The sequence below is a fragment of the Chiloscyllium plagiosum genome, unplaced genomic scaffold (genome assembly GCF_037043375.1).
Source record: "Chiloscyllium plagiosum isolate Xiang-an unplaced genomic scaffold, Cpla_swu_hap1 HiC_scaffold_3, whole genome shotgun sequence".
NCBI classification, from domain to species: Eukaryota; Metazoa; Chordata; class Chondrichthyes; order Orectolobiformes; family Hemiscylliidae; genus Chiloscyllium; species Chiloscyllium plagiosum.
The window spans coordinates 88,127,816-88,136,308 of NW_028270141.1; positions in this window are offsets into that span (position 1 = coordinate 88,127,816).

Below are 8,493 nucleotides of genomic sequence, written 5' to 3' on the forward strand. Positions count from 1 at the left end.
GCCTCCCTGAAAGAAAAGTCATCGCCAACTTGTGAGAGTCTCTAGCCCAAGACCTCCCAAGCTAGAGAAGGAGCGTCTGTGAAGATGCCAACCATTTTTAGTAACTCCAATAGGCCTAAATGGAGGCCATGCACCAACAACACAAGGGATGGGTAAAACCCAAGCATCCCACGTCGCTACAGTATCAAATACCACCTACAGCAGGGGGCATGGACCCAGAACTAGAATGTTCTGTCAGTTCAGGCCCCATAACTCCAGAGTGGAAGAAAATCATCCTCGGTCCCAAGGGACTATCTAAGAAGAAGAAAAAGAGAAGTGCTGAAATTAATTGAACTTTGGACATATCAGGGCATGATTAAAAATGATATTACACTGAGAGTTGCATTCTGTTAAGAGAAGTAGTTGCCATGAGAGGCGGTTGCAGGTTTCATTCTCGAATTACAAAATCTTACTTGTCACTGTGGGCATGGTGTGAACTTAGAAATGGATGAAAGAAACACATTTGTAGGAGGCCTAAAGAACTATAAAATCTAAGTCAAACTTTTGAATAAAACCAATAAGTCATTGGAAGAACTTGCAAGGAGACTCCAGCTATGAAGGAAAGAGTTGGCTTCAGTTTGCATGTGAGTTCTTTCCATGAGCTGGCAGGAAGAGGTCCAGCTGATTTTAGTCAGATCCAGTCTCGGAGTCAGAAGAAATTTAGATGCTACAATTGCCATGATAGCCACCAACCATCTAAATGCCCCTGTTTCCAGTCAAAGTGCTATGCCTATGGGAAAGTCAATCATATTCAAATGGTATCAAGAGTAGAGGAAACTGTAAGTTGAATAACATCCTAGATAGATTTCAAAAGTTGGCAAAGCAACTAGATCACTAAACTGACAACCTCTACAATTGGGGAGAAGGTACAGAAGCCTGAACACATGCACCAGCAGGTTTTCAAAACAGTTTCTATTCTACTGCTGTTAGAATACTGAATGGACTCACAAATTCTTAACATTTGCCTGTACCTGTGTTTTTGCTGCTGTTTATCTATTATTTACTTATCTATGCTACTTACCTCTGTGATCTGCTTGTATTGCTTGCAAGGCAAAGCTTTTCACTATGTCTCGGTACATGTGACAATAAATTCAATTCAATTCAATATGATGTCCAGTGTATGACAACATGCAGGGGATTTTGAAAGCAAAAGAACAAGAGAATATGGAAGAATTAAAAATATTCAGAGGGATTGTCATATGGTATTCCGAGTTCATCCCAGATCTAACGAATACATTCCCTCCATTGTATCAATTCCTCAAGGGTGGAGTAAATTGGGGGTAGTCTGTCGTACGCCAGAAAACATTTGGAAAAATTAAGAAAGTATTGATTAGTCATGTTGTTTTGACTCACTATGATCCCAGGAAAAAAGTGGTATGGAATTCAGTGCCTCATCACAGAGTTAAATGTGTTGTTCTAATGGTGAAAGACAGAAATCTATGGCAATTTCTTCGTACACTTTAATGAAGTCCAAGAAAAATTATTCATAAATTGAGAAATGGGTATCTACAAATATTCAGGGGAGGTGATAGCCGAGTGGTATTATCACTGGACTGTTGGGGAAAAGCCCACCTGATTCACTAATATCCTTCACGGAATTAAACCACCATCCTTACATTGTCTGGCCTACATGTGACTCCAGCCACACAGTAATGTGGTTGACTCTTAGCTTTTACAGTCATAGAGTCATAGAGATGTACAACATGGAAACAGACCCTTCGGTCCAACCCGTCCATGCTGACCAGATATCCCAACCCAATCTAGTCCCATCTGCCAGCACCCGGCCTATATCCCTCCAAACCCTTCCTATTCATATAACCATCCAAATGCCTCTTAAAGTTGCAGTTGTACCAGCCTCCACCACTCCCTCTGGCAGCTCATTCCATACCCATACCACCCTCTGTGTGAAAACGTTGCCCCTTAGCTCTCTTTTATATCTTTCCCCTCTCACCCTAAACCTATGACCTCTAGTTCTGGACTCCCTGACCCCAGGGAAAAGACTTTGCCTATTTACCCTATCCATGCCAAGGCAGTGACATCCTCATCCTGTGAATGAATAAAAATAAACTCTTGTATGCTAAGAGATTTATGTTGTTAACTGACCACAAATCCCTTATAATCATATTTGGTTTAAAGAAAGGAGTACCATCCGCATGGATTCAGAGGTGGACATTGATCTGATGGCTCACATTAAATGTCATAAATCAATAGAATATGCACATATGAATATCTTTTTAATATCAATTCATTATTTACTATTGAATTACTTTTGAATTGTTTCACATCCGCAAATATTGCTTTCATTCATTCATGGGATGTGAGCTTCACTGGCTTGTCCTGCATTTAATACCCATCCTAGCTAATCTTGGGAAGGTTGCGGTGAGCTGCCTTCTTGAAACACCATAGTCCATTTGTTGTAAATACCCACACTGCGCTATTTGGGAGGTAGTTCCAGGATTTTGATCCAGTTACAAATGACATGTAGTTATCTGTCAGAAAAAAAATTGATGAGAAACTCTCACAAGGATGTGATGCATAGTAAAGTGTTTGATTAAAGTCAAGAATATTTGACCTACAGAGTAGTATGATGATGAGAACTTGCAAGGATATTTCACACATGGAAATTAATTGACTGTATATGAAGGCGTTCTCCTTTGGGATTTAAAAATCATTATTCCTTCAAGATTCAGAGCAAAATTGTTCAAAATACATCATAAAGAGAATATCAGGATGGTCCATTTGACAGTAGTAGCAAGAAGTGATGCTTGGTATCTCAGAATAAATAAAGATCCTTAAGATTTGGTAAAAAGTCATGTTGTGTCTCAGAATGAGAAATCTTCCAAGGTTCTTTTCATTTCATGGTGAAATATACAGAACCTGTAGGAATGAGTACATGTTGATTTCCTTAAGATGGAAGAGAAAGATCATCTTGCTTTGAGCAATAGCTATGGCCAGCTAAGCTGGTATCATTTTGTTCTTGATTAAAATTGGTTGAACTCTTTGAATTCCAAAAAGAACATGACACTGACCTCCCTCATGGAACTTCAGTGTGCAGATGACAATGTCATCTCCACGTTCTTGGAACAGAATCTTTAAGCCTAGCTTAATGCCTTTGTGGAAGCAAACTGAAGGAATGGAAGAATCCTCAATTTCAGGAAGACTCAAATCCTTCACCAACCTATCAAAGGACAAGTTCTAGTCCATCCCTCCATTAAGATAAATGGAGATATCCTGCCAAATGTGGAATATTTTCCCTACCTGGGAAGCTACCTCTTATCCAATGCTGACATCAATGTGGAGATTCATTATCACATCTAATCCATGAGCACTGCCTTCAGACAGCTAAGGATGTGAGCTTTTTCAATGACTGTGACATCTGTGTTCATAGCAAGATTCGTGTGTGTAAGGCAGCCATTCTGCTGACACTGCTTTATGGCTATGTGACATGAACTATTTATAGATCCCATTTCAAGGTTTGGAGACATCTGTGCTGCTTGAAATGGATTATTTGCATCAGCTGGGAGCACAGATGTATTAACCCACAGTATCTTTGAAATAACCAATAGCATCAGGATCAAGGCCATGATCATCAAAATCAACTCCACTGGGCTGGGCCCATGCTTAGCAATTTCCAACCGCACAAGCAAATCATCTTCGCCCAGCTCAACGAGGGCACTTGAACAAGAGGAGGACAAAGGAAACATTTCAAAGACTCTGTGAATGCTTCCCTCAGGAAATGCAACATAGGTGTCAACGTGTCAGAAGAAACCGACACTGGGGGAAGCTCCTACACTAAGGGATACAATTCTTTGAGAACACCTATCAGCCGGAAGAAGTATGGGTAAGGAATGCCAGAGATCCTAAGGCCAAGGACCAATTCCACCCCTGGAAATATCTTCCGAATGTGTGGTCAGAGATGTGGCTCTCGGATCAGTTCATCAGTCATGCAATGATCTACAGAACCTACGACCAGTGGCACAGAATTTCCTAGGAGATAATCACTCTTGTTAGTGAGTGATTGCCAATGACAACGAGCTATAGCTGGTGGAGAAGTGTTGAATCTATGCTCAATAACGCAAGTGTCAAAACCTTTGAGGTTTTGAAAAATTGGTTGGCAATTTAGAAGATGTCAGAAGTGTTAGTATCAATGGTCCACAGTCAGATGATTTTGAAATATTTATGATTGGAAAGAATGGAGTCAAACACATTCTTAAAATATCACTTCAGTCAACATCGAATTTTGCTGCAGAAAGAAGTATGGATTGCAAAGTGGTCTTTGAAGAACTTGTTACTGATTTCCAAGTTTTTTTTCAACACAGAGTGGACAATTTTCTGTTCTCACACAGAATACCCGATAAAATCAAAACCTTTTTGTAGACTATGTCTTAGTACTTAGAAATGTCCTAGGAAAGGTATGGTTTACTTAAGCCTGATGTCAATAGCAAAGTAAGAGAAAAGCAAGAAAACAAGAAGCTATGTCATTATGCATGCAGAGTTCAGTGCTAGTCAGATGGATATGGTGAAAAACTAGTGAGGTGATAAGAAAATAGCTGACTGGAACTGTAGTAGACACTTGGTGCATTTACACATTCAATGTGATGTCAATCATTTTCTTGAAAGAGGGAAACTGACAAAAGGAAAGCAGGAGAAACTTCTTACAACCAAATTCCTCCAACAGCTCAAATGAAAGTCAGAAAGAAAGTGAAAGTTGAAAATAAACTGAAAATTTGCTGATAGAGTCAGAATCGTTGAGTAAGTCAGTCAATGTAACAGTCTCGACCACTTCAGCGGAGTTTGTAGTCAAAGTCAGAATTCAGGTTTGACAGAGTCGGAGAAGTTGAGAGAACAGGGTCAAGCTAATGTTAGGAGATAAACAGACAAAACGAGAAAGAATAGATTAATTGAAACTAAAATAGGAAGAAAGGTTGCTATTTTCATTATTTCTCGTCAAATAATGATATTTTTGTTTAACACATACTGGTGTCAAAGAAAAAAAAACTTTTTATAACTTACATGCAAATTACCCTGATAATTCTAGTCATGTGTGTTTTAGTTGGGATCACAGTAACAACTAATTTTTAACCTAAACTGTTAAATTTCAAGTAATGAGGATGTTGGTTTAGTCATATTTTATTCTGGGGATTTTGTACTTACATAATTGTATGTTTTGTTGCAGAAATAGTTTCTTTGTAAATTTTGGGGGTAGGGAATATCATGAAGAACCCTGGCTGCTGCCATCTCTGTTGGGGAGGTACAAATAAAGTTAGTTCAATATTGGCTGCAATTAAGCATGTGCTAGTATTAATGCAATAATCAACACTGACTATTCACTGTTCTAGTTTCTGTTCTAGATGTTTTTCTATTTTATGCTCTCCTTTAGTGGAGATTTCACTGTTTACCCACCAATGATGTTAAATTGATGCCTTTATAATTCCATGGACATGATCTCTCCCTCTTCTGAAATATATGGATTGTATTTGCTATTCTTCAGTCCTCAGGAACTGTAAGCTTTTACAATGATTTATTAAATATATGTGGGCATGTTTTGCTATTCCTTCCTTAGATTCTTTGGCCCATCTTATCATTCAATGTTCTATCTCCTTCGTTGATATTCAAAATGACGCAATGATTTTTTTATTTCTGCCATCTCACTATTATTACCAATGGCATTAACGCCACTATTCCTCGATGCTCCTACTCCTAAGTCTTCCAATCTTTCTTCTAAAATATTTTAGTATTTTGTTTTGTGCTGTTTGATAATTTAAGCTCCCTCTTATGACCTGTTAGTGTTTAATTTCCAGTCCAGATTTTTCTGTTGTTAGTAGCTGGACTTCACATCCATATTGCTGACAGGGTAGAGGCTTATCAAATGTATCAGCCTGTCTGCCATACACCCACAAATGGGCAATTGAGGCCTTTAAATGGACAACTATTTCACCTGAATATTACTGAAAAAAAAGAGTCATTTTACCACAGCTTTTCATCCTGGACTCACCTAGTGAAATGCAAAGGTATCGAATTTCTCTTCCTCTACTTTGTTGATATTGTTTTCATTTCTTACATATCCCTCCAACATTCCTTACAAGTTGAAAGCCTATTACCTCCTTGTTTACCTTTCCCACCTTTTTCATTAGTACTGCTCCTTCCTGTCCCAGATCTGGTGCCAGTGTCCCATGAAAAGGAATCCCTCTTTGCTATACCGACCCTTGAGACACATTTAAATTATTCTGATCTCTCTGCTCTTATTCCAAATGGGACGTGACTGAGGGTACAAGGTGCAAAGATTGCACTCACATTGCCTTGAGCACCCACTCTTACCAGCCTGGCCTATTTTTGAATGGAAGGATGTTCCAATGCTTTAAAGCCCATCTTGTTTATGACCACAGGAAGTGCATCATACAAATCTGTGCCCAGTTTAACCTGGTGTCGTGTGACTTCTGACCTGTATGGCAAACAGATGGTTTGGTCACAATCCGATAGCTGGTGATAATAACTACTTTCTCGATGAGAATGTTAGCTGTAAAGAGCCTATTAAAAGGCTACATAGAGGTATAAACTAGTTAAGTAATTGAATAAGAACTAAAGTGTAACATAGGGGTCTCTACATTTGCAAATAAACCGTTAAGTGGCTCACTGGTCTATAGTTCCCTGGCTTGTCCATACCACCTTTCTTAAACAGTGGCACCATGTTAGCCAACCTCCGGTTTTCTGGCACCTCACCTGTGACTATCAACGATACAAATATTTCAGTAAGAGGCCCAGCAATCACTTCCCTAGCTTCCCACATAGTTCAAGGACACCTCTCACCCTAAACCTATGCCCTCTAGTTCTGGACTCCCCAACCCCAGGGAAAAGACTTTGCCTATTTATCCTATCCATGCCGCTCATAATTTTGTAAACCTCTATAAGGTCACCCTTCAGCCTCCGACGATCCAGGGTAAACAGCTCCAGCCTGTTCAGCCTCTCCCTGTGGCCCAGATCCTCCAACCCTGGCAACATCCTTGTAAATCTTTTCTGAACCCTTTCAACTTTCACAACTTCTTTCCGATAGGAAGGAGACCAGAATTGCATGCAATATTCCAACAGTGGCCTAACCAATGTCCTGTACAGCCGCAACATGACCTCCCAACTCCTGTACTTAATACTCTGACCAATAAAGGAAAGCATACCAAACGCCTTCTTCACTATCTTATCTACCTGCGACGCCACTTTCAAGGAGCTATGAATCTGCACTCCAAGGTCTCTTTGTTCAGCAACACTCCCTAGGACCTTACCATTAAGTGTATAAGTCCTGCTAAGATTTGCTTTCCCAAAATGCAGCACCTCGCATTTATCTGAATTAAACTCCATCTGCCACTTCTCAGCCCATTGGCCCATCTGGTCAAGATCCTGTTGTAATCTGAGGTAACCCTCTTCGCTGTCCACTACACCTCCAATTTTGGTGTCATCTGCAAATCTGTCTGAATAGCAAGGTTAGATCTCATGGAATACAGGGAGAACTAGCCATTTGGATACAGAACTGGCTCAAAGGTAGAAGACAGAGGATGGTGGTGGAGGGTTGTTTTTCAGACTGGAAGCCTGTGATCAGTGGAGTGCCACAAGGATCGATGCTGGGCCCTCTACTTTTTGTCATTTACATAAATGATTTGGATGCGAGCATAAGATGTTAAACTGAGATCCCTAGTATGCACTTAAGTGAGTGTAAAGGATTCAGTGGCCCTATTGACAGTGAAGTTAACCTTTATGTACTGCCAAACATTCATCCATCAGCCACATCATGAAAACAGTTTAACTCATCATTTATCACATTGTAACTTGTAGGACCAACTATATCCTGCTGTATTTTCCTCCTTCTCAACATGCACTGTGCTTTGAAGCCAACTTTGAGCAGCACCTCAAGTTGTCCAAGTCTTATATAGTCTTTCACATCCTCAGGACATAGCAAAGCACAGCAAATTTAATACATACATAGGGCACAATTACATGATTGGGTAGCACTTGCGGAGTGCACTAATAGCTACAATGACAACATATTTAAACCCAACACAAACTGGAGTAACAGCTTCTGCTTATCCACTTTACAAACTTCAGGACTGAACATTAAGTTCAATAAATTCAGACTATGGACTTTGTCCTCCACCGAGCTCCCAGTGTCTACTTTGCATGGGTTTGCTCTCAGGTGGGCTGACCTATTTCCCACTACCAACATCTAGCCATTGTGCAGCCCTATTTTTACTATCATTAGCCCTCTGTTTTCCCTTTGCCCTGAGGCACCTTTACCATCTGTTCCACTTACTCCTCCGCCCCCAACATTCTACAGCATAAAATCCATTATTTTTAAGACCCCCTGCAGTTTGAAAGTCATATTAGACTTGAAACATTAACTACATTTCTCTTTCCACAGATGCTGCTTGACCTGCTGAGTTTCTCCAGCACTTACTGCTTTTATTTGAG